Consider the following 13,528-nt stretch of genomic DNA (forward strand, 5'->3'; position numbering starts at 1 on the left):
ATAGCTCCATTCACTAAACCTTTTTCTACATCCAAATTACGTCTTAAAATTACTCGACAGTTCATACATACATAAAGATTGTTTTCTAAACCAGCTGTTTTCTAAATGTTTTTCTCTAGAGAATCCAATTTAGTTGTCAATTTGCTTGTCAATATAATAGTTATTCCTTCATGCTGTATTTTATCCACAGCTTCCAGTTTTACAATCTCTTCATTTTCCAATTTCAATAGTTCTTGATTGAATATAGAGCATTCATGTAGTGTTGGCATTAAGCAGATTACAGTATTTTTTCCAGCAATTTTCTTGTATATTTTCTCTGGAACTATTTGTTCTGTTGGAAACAAATTACATAGCAATCGACTCTGTAAAGCTTTTCTTCCATGTTCTGTGAGTAGTCCAATTCTGATATCTTTGAGAATACTTGCATAATCATCATCATTTGCTTGCCGCATATTGGTAATGAGTTCTTTGTACTGAAAGTATGTCCAAATATTCACATTACCTATACTTCCTAACGACTTTTTCGTGTCTTCATGTGTAAGAGTATGAAATACTGGTTGTCCTTTAACTGGAGTGAGCTGCAGTAGATCCCAAAAAACTATAACATGTTTTCCTCCAAATAGCACGTCATAGTTTGTCTTTAGAATTTGCTGCATTCTTAAATTCACAAAGGCAAGCATTAATTTGATACCATGCTTACCTCATCAATAATGAGAACTTTCATTTTTTTCAATACTCTTGAAACTTCAAAACATGCTTCTCCTGTTAGCTTATGGTACTGTATTTTGTTCTCATGCTCTACTGTTAACATTAGCAAACGATGGAGGGTAATTCCTTTTATGTTATATGCTTCTAACCCAGTCGGAGCAGTAACAACACAAGACAGAGTTGAATCAGTTTTTTTCTGTCGGTAGCTTCTAATTACTTTAATCAAGAAACTTTTTCTGGTTCCAGCTTGTCCACTCACATACATTCCGATTGGTTCAAATGATGTGCATGAGCACTCTTTATTTTCATGTAGTAATCCATGATCAATTTGTTTTGTGACTTCCTCATAAATTTGTTGTTGTTCATTTTTCAGTTGCTGTTCCAAATTTGGTAAGTTTATTAAATCTCCCTGAGCTTGATTCATAGCTATTTCCACTTCAGTCATGGCTATTGCAGCTTCATTTTCTACGATTGGTTGTCCTAGGGGATCTTGACTGAGCGTCCCAGAACTTTGACTGTCTTGAGAACTGTCTCTAGCTACTTCAGCTGCAAATGTTGCTTCTTGTTCAATTTCTTTATTTAACATTTGTACATAAGTCGTGAAAGTACTGCATTCTATGGTATCTTTGCATGCATTAAAGGAATCTTCATAGCTTTGAAAATGTCCAAGTAATTCATCCTCTGAGCGCCATGGTTTAAACAACTGTAAAAGTGCTAAGTGGTAAAATTCCTTCTTGTCAGTAGTGTGGCAACTCAGCTTCCTGTGATTAATCAAACTTCCTTTTGTTTGTTTTACCAAACATCCTTCCTCACCAATGACTTTATATTTTCCATTGTTGATGTCTTCTGTGGCATTCCGTTTATAAATGTCGTTCTGCAGCACTTCATAGAGACACATGTTCTCAAGATGATGACTTCTCTTTGGGTAATATGTGTCCAACATGTTTGTTCTTAAAATGTCTGTACTTTCAGGTTCGTACTCTGCTAAATATTCAATTTCTCGAATATATTTCAGTACCCGATTTCGCATTCCTGCAAGGCCTAAATTTACCCAAATTATTCTTCTGGATTTGGAGTACAGACTTGCAGATGATAACCTATCTGAGCATTCGTATGACCCAATTTCTCAATGCCATAACATCTTTAAACTGAAACTGTATAGCTTTTTACTGACAGTCTTCTCGTGAGAAATCTCTTCCCGCATTTCTTTCAATTCCGTTTTCTCTGATTTAGTGATGTAAGATGTGACATACCGAGCAACAGCAATAGAATTGTCAGCTACATACTGAATATCCATGTTAGCATTCTACATGGATAAAATGACTGGGTTGTAGTCATTTATATATTTTGACTCTTCTTTTCTTCTTAGGTTGTAGGTATTCTTAGGCGATTTTCTTGTAATAGTATGTCGCACAGCTGACATAAAACTGTTTACTCTTCCTTTTGAAAGAACAGGTCGTGGAAATCCAAATCGACATTTTGTGTAGAATTTATCTTTATTCTTGTACTTTCGTCGACAGTATTTTCCACACCGATGACTTTGGAAACGTAAAACTTGCTCTTTTAAATTTTTTTCTTCTGTGCTTTTAGGTATAGCACATGTTGCATATCCTTCAATGAAAGATAAAACTGCATCATCAGAATCTGTTCTAAATTTTGGGGCATCCTTGATCCACAGCAGCATATGAATATGAGGAGCACCTCTTGCTTGGTACTCTTTTCTCCAAAAGAAATCCACAACTTCTCCAAGAGGTGATTTTTTTTATTGCAGATGAAGGACATCATAGCCTCAAATCTATGATTGAAATATCTGCAAACATTAACCGGATCCAATGAGCACAATTCTCCTGCTGTCTTGTATTGGATGTTTTCAATATTTGAATTTGCCTCTCGAAGAAAATCCAGTAAATCATCCCAAGCGTACTCTGCACAGCTTAGGGTGAGGAACCATGTAGGAGTTCCTAAATTCCGTAACATACATTTCAATTCTCCATGGCGTCGGTACCAATATTCATTAGTCCCACGCTGACAAGCCATTAGATTAATAAATTTAGATTCCAAATGATCATCTCGCTGTTGCACTTTGTTCAGAAAATCCTTTGCAGACACATTATGTAGATGTACTCCAGTTTTCAAAATGTGATTTACTGCATAAGATAGTGCTGATAAGTCACTTTCAAATAAAAGATGGAACAAATAAGGAATACTTTGACGAAATCTTGGATCTTCTGCATATAATCTTGTAGTCCGATACTCAGAAGCAGGAATCTGTACTGGATGTTCTTCATGTCGTCCACCTTTTCCTGTAGGAAACAGCTGGGGAAAACATAGAGCTTCCAAGCTCTCCTCCCATACACTCACGGGAGTTCCTTTTGCTTTTTTTTGTGTTTCCCATAACTTCTTTAGAATGAAGAGGATGTATGCTGAAATGTTCATAAATGTCCTCTTGTATGTAGATGTACTCCAGTTTTCAAAATGTGATTTACTGCATAAGATAGTGCTGATAAGTCACTTTCAAATAAAAGATGGAACAAATAAGGAATACTTTGACGAAATCTTGGATCTTCTGCATATAATCTTGTAGTCCGATACTCAGAAGCAGGAATCTGTACTGGACGTTCATCATATCGTCCACCTTTTCCTGTAGGAAACAGCTGGGGAAAACAATGAGCTTCCAAGCTCTCCTCCCATACACTCACGGGAGTTCCTTTTGCTTTTTTTTGTGTTTCCCATAACTTCTTTAGAATGAAGAGGCTGTATGCTGAAATGTTCATAAATTTCCTCTTCTTTTGACTTATCCACTTTTTCAATTTGCCCAGTTGGTATTCCTGTGTCTGCTAGTAAATCTTCGTCATCGTCATCCATATAAATTGATTCACACCATTTATTATTTCTTTTCAAATATAAATTTGCTCTTTGTACTTTTCGTACATCCACCAGCTCCTGCCAAATTTTCTTATTCTTTGTAGGTACACCATTAACCAGAATAACTAATGGTTCAGTTTCCAAACTATCTGCATCAATTGTTTCAATATTTTTTTTCAAATCTAATGGCAAATAGACAACTCTTCCTTTTAAACCTCTTTGTAAATCTGTAGGAGGTAATTTGCCTGTTTTGGGCTCCATGCGAACTATAGTCTGAAATGGATGGACATATTGAATGAGTATAGACTCATACGTATTTAAATCACTAAGTTCTACTGGAATATCAACCAATTCTAAATTATTATGTACAGCTCTAGCAGGCATTTTATTTTCTTCTAACTTGTTATAACAGTATTTACAAATACGCTGATCTTCACCCAAATCAAAACACTTTTCCAGAAATAAATATGTAGCAAAATCCATCCATTGAGAATTATTTTCTTTTTCACTTTTTTTATAGAGATCAACATTCCTTGTTTGATTTTTATAATGGCTTCTCCGGCAACAAATACAAGTCATATTTGGTCTTTCATTAGAGATGATAGTAAATTTTGTCATTTGATCTTCAAATGTTTTACTAACAGTGGGTTCTACATTCTCTTCCACATTTTCTTCAATAACTGTGTCATTTCCTGCACTTTCTTGCTCTGGACCAAAGTAACAAAACTCAATATCCTCACAAACCTTCTTCACATCTGTTACAGATCCACGGAACAGAGCACTATTCAACTCATGTAACTTTAGTGCTGGACTTTTAGCAAAATACAATCTTCTCACAAACTTTCTCATTTCAGTATGATGAACTGCCAGCATCCTAAAATGGTGAAAAACACTTTGACAATCATTCCTAGAAAGACAAGCCAGAGAATGTCCTTGCAAACCAGTATTCTCTCTCACTCTGCATGGATCTAGTCTTTGAAGCACCTTAATCTTCTGTTTAACACTATTTTTTTACTATATTCTCTTAGAAAGTCACGAAATTTATCAATAGATTCCTGTCGTACTGTACAAATACTACTACAATTCCAAGTGTACACTGGGGCTTTAGGACGTCTCCCCATAACCTCATCAGCTAACACTTCTTCCTCATTTCTTGGAACCATTTTCTCCTTTTCCATTACACAACCATCCTTAACTTCATATGCTCGACCACTGGTGTCAACTGCATGCAGCAAACTATTATTTTGAAGATAACTCTCTTCATTAAAAAATGGTTCAGTACTTAAACTATGCTTCCATTCTCCTAAGAAGACTTTACAAAAGTTTTTTTTTTCACTTCTCTTTTTCTTTTTCTTTTTGACTTCATTACATTCACAAATTTATCTAATGTACGGATCCTGTTCAAAATTAAAATGAATAGTTTTCTTTTTAATTCCAAAGCCTTTTCAACAATTGATTCAATATGTTTCTTTTTCTTATAAAATTTGGCTTTCTTCCTATATTTTTTCACATCCTTTAGCAAATTGAACATCACTCTTCTCTGAAACATTTTTCTACGAATGTTTTTAAAATCTATTTTTCTTTTTATGTCATTCTTTCGTATCTCTGTTTGTACATTAGCATTTAGTATATTCTGTCGATTGTCTTGTTGTTTTCTACTTGAAACACTATTTCCAGTGGATATTTTTTTTACATTTTTTCTTTGCTTGAGGATATTTTAAAAAAAATCCTTAGTCTGCTTACCAGAAGGCTTTTTCTTTTTCCCAACATGAGGTTCTTCAACTCATTTTTGTTGTCCAGTTGTCTTCAAATATAGATGTTGTTGCTGTTCTTTTCTCTTTCTTGATAGGCGTCTTTAATTTATTACCTTAATGTAATTTATATATATTACTATATTTTTTATGAGCTTTTCAAAACATATCATATGAGCTATCCCTTTCCTATGACTGCAAGTCTTACACAATAAAAGCTACACAAATTAAATCTCTGACAACAATTCCTGTGTGCACACAGACTCATGGTGTGATTCTAGGCAGAAAACAATATTTGATTGGCAATTTTAAAGCAGATTTACCACTGTGGTTTTGCAAGTGATAATTACTGTAAGAGCCTGACACATTTGCCTTATAGTTTAGTGAGGCAGAAAATAGCACATGTCCTAACAGCTACTTGAGAGCATGAGTATGTGGTACCTGAGTGAGTGATTAGACTAGAGCAAAAGAAATGAGCCTTGGTGATGTTGAATGTGGTAGCGTTACACACTACTATCTGAAATACCACACAGTGCTGTATACTTAGCATGGGAGTGCAGGAGAAGCAGCTGCCTGTGTGCTAAGAGTGTGTTTCTGGAGACTGTGTATTGTCAGGTGCAAGAGAGATCTGCATGGACGCTTGCACAACTGCATGAAGACTGCATAGATGTATGTAAGATCACCTTTGATAAGGGTTAGTTGCAGTTTTGAACATGTAGGAACTACCTCACCCATTGCAGGAGTGGAAGGAAAATCTACCCTGTTATTTTCAAATGTGTTAGCATTTGCCTCTCTTTTGTGAGATATTGATTTGTGCTGAATTCTAGCCATCACAGTTGAAGAAAACAAGCTGCCCCTCTCCTATGAATGCAAGTCTTACAGAACCTGACCAACAACAATTAAATCTCTGTCAACAAATTCCTGTGTGCACACAGACTGATGGTGTGATTCTAGGCATAAAACAAATTTTTGATTGGCAATTTCAAAGCACATTTACCGCTGTGGTTTTGCAAGTGTTAAATACCGTAACAGCCTGACACATTTTCCTTATAGTTTAGAGAGGCAGAAAAGAGCACATGTCCTAACAGCTACTTGAGAGCATGAGCATGTGGAACCTGGGTGAGCGATTAGACTAAAGCAAAGGAAATGAGCCTTGGTGATGTTGAATGTGGTAGCGTTACACAGTACAATCTGAAATACCACACAGTGCTGAATACTTAGCATGGCAGTGCAGGAGAAGCAACTGCCTGTGTGCTAAGAGCGTGCTTCTGAAGACTGTGTATTGTCAGGTGCAAGAGAGCTCTGCATGGACGCTTACAGAACTGCATGAAGACTGCACAGATGTATGTAAGAGTACATGTGGGGTAAGGGTTAATTGGAATTTTGAACACGTAGGATCTACCTCACCCATGGCAGGAGTGGAAGGAAAATCTACTATGTTGATTTCAAATGTGTTAGCATTTGCCTCTCTTTTGTGAGATATTGATTTGTGCTGAATGCTAGCCATCATAGTTCAAGAAAACCAGCTGGCCCTTTCCTGCGAATGCAAGTCTTACAGAACCAGACCAACACAAATTAAATCTCTGACAACAATTCCTGTGTGCACACAGACTCATGGTGTGATTCTAGGCAGAAAACGATTTTTCATTGCCAATTTCAAAGCACATTTACTGCTGTGGTTTTGCAAGTGATAATTACTGTAAGAGCCCGACACATTTTCCTTATAGTTTAGAGAGGCAGAAAAGAGCACATGTCCTAACAGCTACTTGAGAGCATGAGCATGTGGAACCTGGGTGAGTGATTAGACTAGAGCAAAAGAGATGAGCCTTGGTGATGTTGAATGTGGTAGCGTTACACAGTACAATCTGAAATGCCACACAGTGCTGAATACTTAGCATGGGAGTGCAGGAGAAGCAACTGCCTGTGTGCTAAGAGTGTGCTTCTGGAGACTGTCTATTGTCATGTGCAAGAGATATCTGCATGGACGCTTGCACAACTGCATGAAGACTGCAGAGATGTATGTAAGAGTACATGTTGGGTAAGGGTTAATTTGAGTTTTGAACACGTAGGATCTACCTCAACCATTGCAGGAGTGTAAGGAAAATCTACCCTGTTGTTTTCAAATGTGTTAGCATTTGCCTCTCATTTGTGAGATATTGATGTGTGCTGCATGCTAGCCATCACAGTTCAAGAAAACAAGCTGCCCCTTTCCTGCGAATGCAAGTCTTACAGAACCAGACCAACACAAATTAAATCTCTGACAACAAATTCCTGTGTGCACACAGACTCATGGTGTGATTCTAGGCAGAAAACAATTTTTCATTGCCAATTTCAAAGCACATTTACTGCTGTGATTTTGCAAGTGATAATTACTGTAAGAGCCTGACACATTTTCCTTATAGTTTAGAAAGGCAGAAAAGAGCACATGTCCTAACAGCTACTTGAGAGCATGAGCATGTGGAACCTGGGTGAGTGATTAGACTAGAGCTAAAGAAATGAGCCTTGGTGATGTTGAATGTCGTAGCGTTACACACTACTATCTGAAATACCACACAGTGCTGTATACTTAGCATGGGAGTGCAGGAGAAGCAGCCGCCAGTGTGCTAAAAGTATGTTTCTGGAGACTGTGTATTGTCAGGTGCAAGAGAGATCAGCATGGACGCTTGCAGAACTGCATGAATACTGCAGAGATGTATGTAAGAGTACATGTGGGGTAAGGGTTAATTTGAGTTTTGAACATGTAGGATCTACCTCACCCATTGCAGGACTGTAAAGAAAATCTACCCTGTTGTTTTCAAATGTGTTAGCATTTGCCTCTCTTTTCTGAGATATTGATTTGTGCTGAATGCTAGCCATCACAGTTCAAGAAAACAAGCTGCCCCTTTTCTACGAATGCAAGTCTTACAGAACCTGACCAACACAAATTAAATCTCTGACAACAAATTCCTGTGTGCACACAGACTGATGGTGTGATTCTAGGCAGAAAACGATTTTTGATTGGCAATTTCAAAGCACATTTACCGCTGTGGTTTTGCAAGTGATAATTACTGTAACAGCCTGACATTTTTTCCTTATAGTTTAGAGAGGCAGAAAAGAGCACATGTCCTAACAGCTACTTGAGAACATGAGTACGTGGGACCTGGGTGAGTGATTAGACTAGAGCAAAGGAAATGAGCCTTGGTGATGTGGAATGTGGTAGCGTTACACACTACTATCTAAAATACCACACAGTGCTGAATACTTAGCATGGGAGCGCAGGAGAAGCTACTGCCTGGGTGATAAGAGCGTGCTTCTGGAGACTCTGTATTGTCAGGTGCAAGAGAGATCTGCATGGACGCTTGCACAACTGCATGAAGACTGCAGAGATTTAAGAGTACATGTGTGGTAAGTTTTAATTGGAGTTTGTAACACGTAGGAACTACCTCACCCATTGCAGGAGTGGAAGGAAAATCTACCCTGTTTTCAAATGTGTTAGCATTTGCCTCTCATTTGTGAAATATTGATTTGTGCTGAATGCTAGCCATCACAGTTCAAGAAAACAAGCTGCCCCTTTCCTGTGAATGCAAGTCTTACAGAATCAGACCACCACGAATTAAATCTCTGACAACAATTCTTTTGTGCACACAGACTCATGGTGTGATTCTAGGCAGAAGACAATATTCCTGGGTGATACCAGTACACCTTTACTTATGGTGAAGACATACTCCATAATATCTGACAAGTTCAAGGCAGTTAAATATCTTCCAAAACATAAAATATAAAACACAACTTTAAAACAAGAATCTCATTTATATTTTTTATATCAAAATACACCACATACATCCCCTCTCAAATTCATAACTCACCTTTAAAAGTAGTTAGTTGAGAAAGAAATGTGCCACTCACACAGCAGATTATCAGAGCCAGAATCTCTGAACTGTACACCTCTCAGCAGAACCAGTAAACGGCAATGTTTCCCTCTCTTTTTTCACACATATACATGTTAACTTCACATCACAGTGCTTCCCACATTTTTTCAAATGGAAACACACATTTCTATTGGTTGCAAATTTCAACCCTTTCCAAATGATCCCTACCCCCAACATGACTTCTGCCTCCTACCATAGCAACAGGTCATGGAACACTGGTGTGAGCAGAGAGGTCAGAAGTTCAGCACACAATGTTTCTAATCCAAAGAGCAAGAGTGCTTAACTTTTCAAACCTAACAGCAAATCCAAAGTAATGTTCTGTGGGAACACATTTTTCTGAACCAATACAAAACATGCTTTTAAAAATTTAAACATACAGCCTAGTTGTTAGTGTAGAATGATCTGAAACAGCCAATGAGCTCTTTTTATTAAAAAAAAAGTATGTAAGCCTCCATTTTACAACTATCTTTCTTTTCATATTGCCATTCTACTGAAAGACACCTTCTGAGTGCATCCAGATCTCCTTGAAAGATGTGCACAGTGTGGATTGTAGGTCATAGCTATGTCTTCTGGAGTGAAAAGTATGCAGAAAAAAGAGGTATTTTAAAAGACCTTGCTTTGCCAAATGTAGACATTAAATGGATTGGTCAGAGAGGGTTAAAGTGGCACCAATTAATGCCTTTGGTGAAATCCTTTCTTCATCTCCCACAGCCTGACCTTATAATTGTGCACTGTGGTGGAAATGACCTAGGCACTTTAACTGGGGTAGGTCTGGAAATGCTTGTTAAGGACACCTTTGTGCAATTGATGTCACTTTTTCCACAAACTACCTTTGTATATTCTAATATATGCCAAAGGCAAAAGTGGAACTGGTCCAACCAATATTGGCCTCAGATTGACAAAGCAAGAAAGCACGTCAATAAGTCTGTTTCTGCTTTCCTCAGAGACTATGGTATGGGTTCTATATACCACAACAACTTGCGTTACAACATGCAAGGCATTTATAGAGGAGACGGTGTTCATTTCACAGATGAAGGCAACAGAGTCTTACTCTTGAACTTTAGACTCTGCATCGGTACTTACTTGTAGGTACAAAAAAACACTCAATGAACACAATGGCTCTTTTTAGAGCCAACCAACATTTAAACACTTAAACTTGATTTTTTTAATCTATTTCTTTAATGTTTTTTTTGCCACCGTGCGCGCACCGTACGCGCACTGTGCGCGCACCCCGCGATTTAAAAAAAAATTTTTTTTTTGAGACCTAGGAGGTCTTACATGGTCCCCCTGAGAAGGCCTAGGGGGTCAGGGACTCTCTAGCCTGCCCCCTTTTCACGGTCTCCACTTGCGTTTTTAGCTCTCTTCTACGTCTAAAACTCAAAATGTCGGCTGGGGGAGCGCGCACCGTGCGCGCACCCCGCGATTTAAAAAAAAAAAAGTAATAATGTTTTTTTCACCATTCGGGGTCCTTCAGGGACCCCCTGACAAAGGCTAGGGGGTCAGGAACTCTCTACCCTGCCCCCATTTCTCGTTCTCCACCTTTGTTTTTCCCTGTCACACACACAACACACAAAATGGCAGCCGACACTTCCTGATTTCGACCGATTCAAATGTTGACTGTCATGAATCCACCAATCAGAATTACGCTCGCGCACGTTAGGGTGCGCGTACCGTGCGCGTACGGTGCGCGGACGGTGCGCGGCTATAGATATTTATGTGCTTTTAACTGCAATTTTCTCAGGAACTACTGAACAGATTGACTCCATATATCCAAAAGGCACATGCCTGACCTGAGGACTACCTCTTTGCCAAATTTCAAGTAATTCTGTTCAGCCGTTCGGGCTGTACCTTCGACTAAAGGTCTTATGGGAAAATGCATGGGGAAAACGTGTTTTGGGCCCCCCTTATTTCTCGGCCCCCGCTTGACGAATCCCCCGAGACTTTCAGGGTAGGAGCTGAGCGGAGCGCCCCATTAGTTATGAAAATTTTGCGAGGATTCGTCAACCAGCGCCAAAGTTATTCAAAATAGAATTTTCAGATTTCCTATGGAAACACGGTCCTAACTATAACTATCTACTGGCGACCGCCAGTAGATAATATATATATATATATATATATATATATATATATATATATATATATATATATATATATATATATATATATATATATATATATATATATATATATAATGGAGCACACTTCATAATATGTAGATCATTTTCTGCAGCCACATGTCCAAGCCCTGCCATCATATGTCCGAGATTCTAGTGATTTCCCGAATAAGTTGGCGAATATCCAATGGAAAGACACATATTTAATGATGGCCTTAGAAGTAACATCATCGTATACAAGTATTCAACACATTGACGGCGTCAGGGGGGGCCATCGAATATTACCTGAACAAAGACTCTAATCACTGTGAAGATCACAAACGAATGATCTTAGAAATGATATCATTTTGTCTTTATGTTCAACAACATCCTATATCAGCAAATTAGGGGGGTAGCTATGGGGGTCAGCTTCTCCCCAATCTTTGCCTGTCTTCACATGGGCTGCTGGGAGGAGCTGGTCCTCAGTACAATAACGAGAGATGACAACAGAATTGTATCGTGGCTACGATACATTGATGACCTCTTTGTAACATGGGATGGCAATAGAGACACAGCCTCTCAGTTCATAGAAGACATCAACAAAAATGAGATCAATCTACAGTTTACAGTCACACTGAGTGAAACATCCATATCTTTCCTAGATATAGAAATCTATATTGTTGACAACAACATTGAAACCAAACTATTTAGGAAACCTACATCAGGGAACTCCACCCTACATGCAGACAGTGCGCATCCACAGCACCTCGTCAATAGTATTCCTTATGGCGAGATGCTGCAGATGAGGCGGCTCCATAGTAATCATGAGTACCTCATTAAGACACAGACAGAATGTAAGAAAAGATTCAGACAAAGAGGATACTCTGATACGATTATGGAGTCTGCCATCAGTAAGTCTATGAGCAAAACTAGAGAGGAATTACTTAAGAGTACAGACTCGAGCAATGTACAAAATACTGATCCATGCCTCGCAAACACGACAGCCAAAGATAGGAACTTTAGACTTATAGTCCAGTACAGTAATCAACACAATCAATTACGGGCTATTATACAAAAAAACTGGCCATTAGTGCTTAGTGACCCTATAATTGGTCCAGATCTACCACAGAAAGTGTCACTAACTTACAGTCGAGGTCCCTCGATGAGGGATCAGCTTGTTAAAACAAGCCCTGAGATCATAGACACGACTTCATTCAGTGTAAAACCTGCAAGGCACATCAGCACGGAGACAATAAGACGGAATATTATACTCCATTCAGTGGTAAGAAATATACCATCAGTAAACTGCTCACATGCAAGACAGACCATGCAGTCTATGTCCTCTCATGTCCGTGCAACCTCTTATATGTAGGATGCACTAAACTAGCAGTGCACAGGCGCATACTTAGGGCCATCAGCAATCAGGACAACACCTACCCGGTGGCACGTCATTTCAAAGAAAACCACCACTCTAATAATAAAGATCTAAAATATTATGTGATTGACGCTATCCCACCGAGTAGACGTGGTGGAGACAGAGAAAGTGCCCTAAGACGGTTGGAAACACACTACCTTATTGCACTTGATACCAAACATCCAAATGGCCTTAACATATCTGAGGATTTATACACTTGTCTGTAATATTATCAATGGGTGGAGCATAATAGTTATCAGCAAACATCAGCAGATATTAGAAAGTAAACAAACATTATTTGTAGTGGGTTGAATCATGATTTTGAGTTGAACCCTAGATTTATGAATCCATACAGATTAGCAAGAATACATGTGGAAGTACCACTATTAGGAAAATCATATTCGATTGTAACATACAAATTTGAATTCCATGCATTTCTCCATCTCAAAAGAGCAACATTATTCAAATAAATAGTTACTAAGATACCAGATGTTGCAATGTATTGGTGACCAAAAGATATTAGGTACAACATGATTCTCCTCTCTTACATGTGTTTACAAATGTATTTTTGTCTCATATAAGCTCATACAGTCATGCACATTGTATATTCATATTTATATTATATATTTAAACAATCTGTTTGGTTATATTTATACATATATTTATAGTTGTACTTGTATGTTTTTATGGTTATTATTATCTACATTTGAGGAGGAAATGTCTGTGACATATTTTATCTTATTTATGGACGGGGACATATACATATATACATAATTGAGGACACTGACG

This window comes from Triturus cristatus, chromosome 5_1 (assembly GCF_964204655.1).
Source record: "Triturus cristatus chromosome 5_1, aTriCri1.1, whole genome shotgun sequence".
Classification (NCBI taxonomy): domain Eukaryota; kingdom Metazoa; phylum Chordata; class Amphibia; order Caudata; family Salamandridae; genus Triturus; species Triturus cristatus.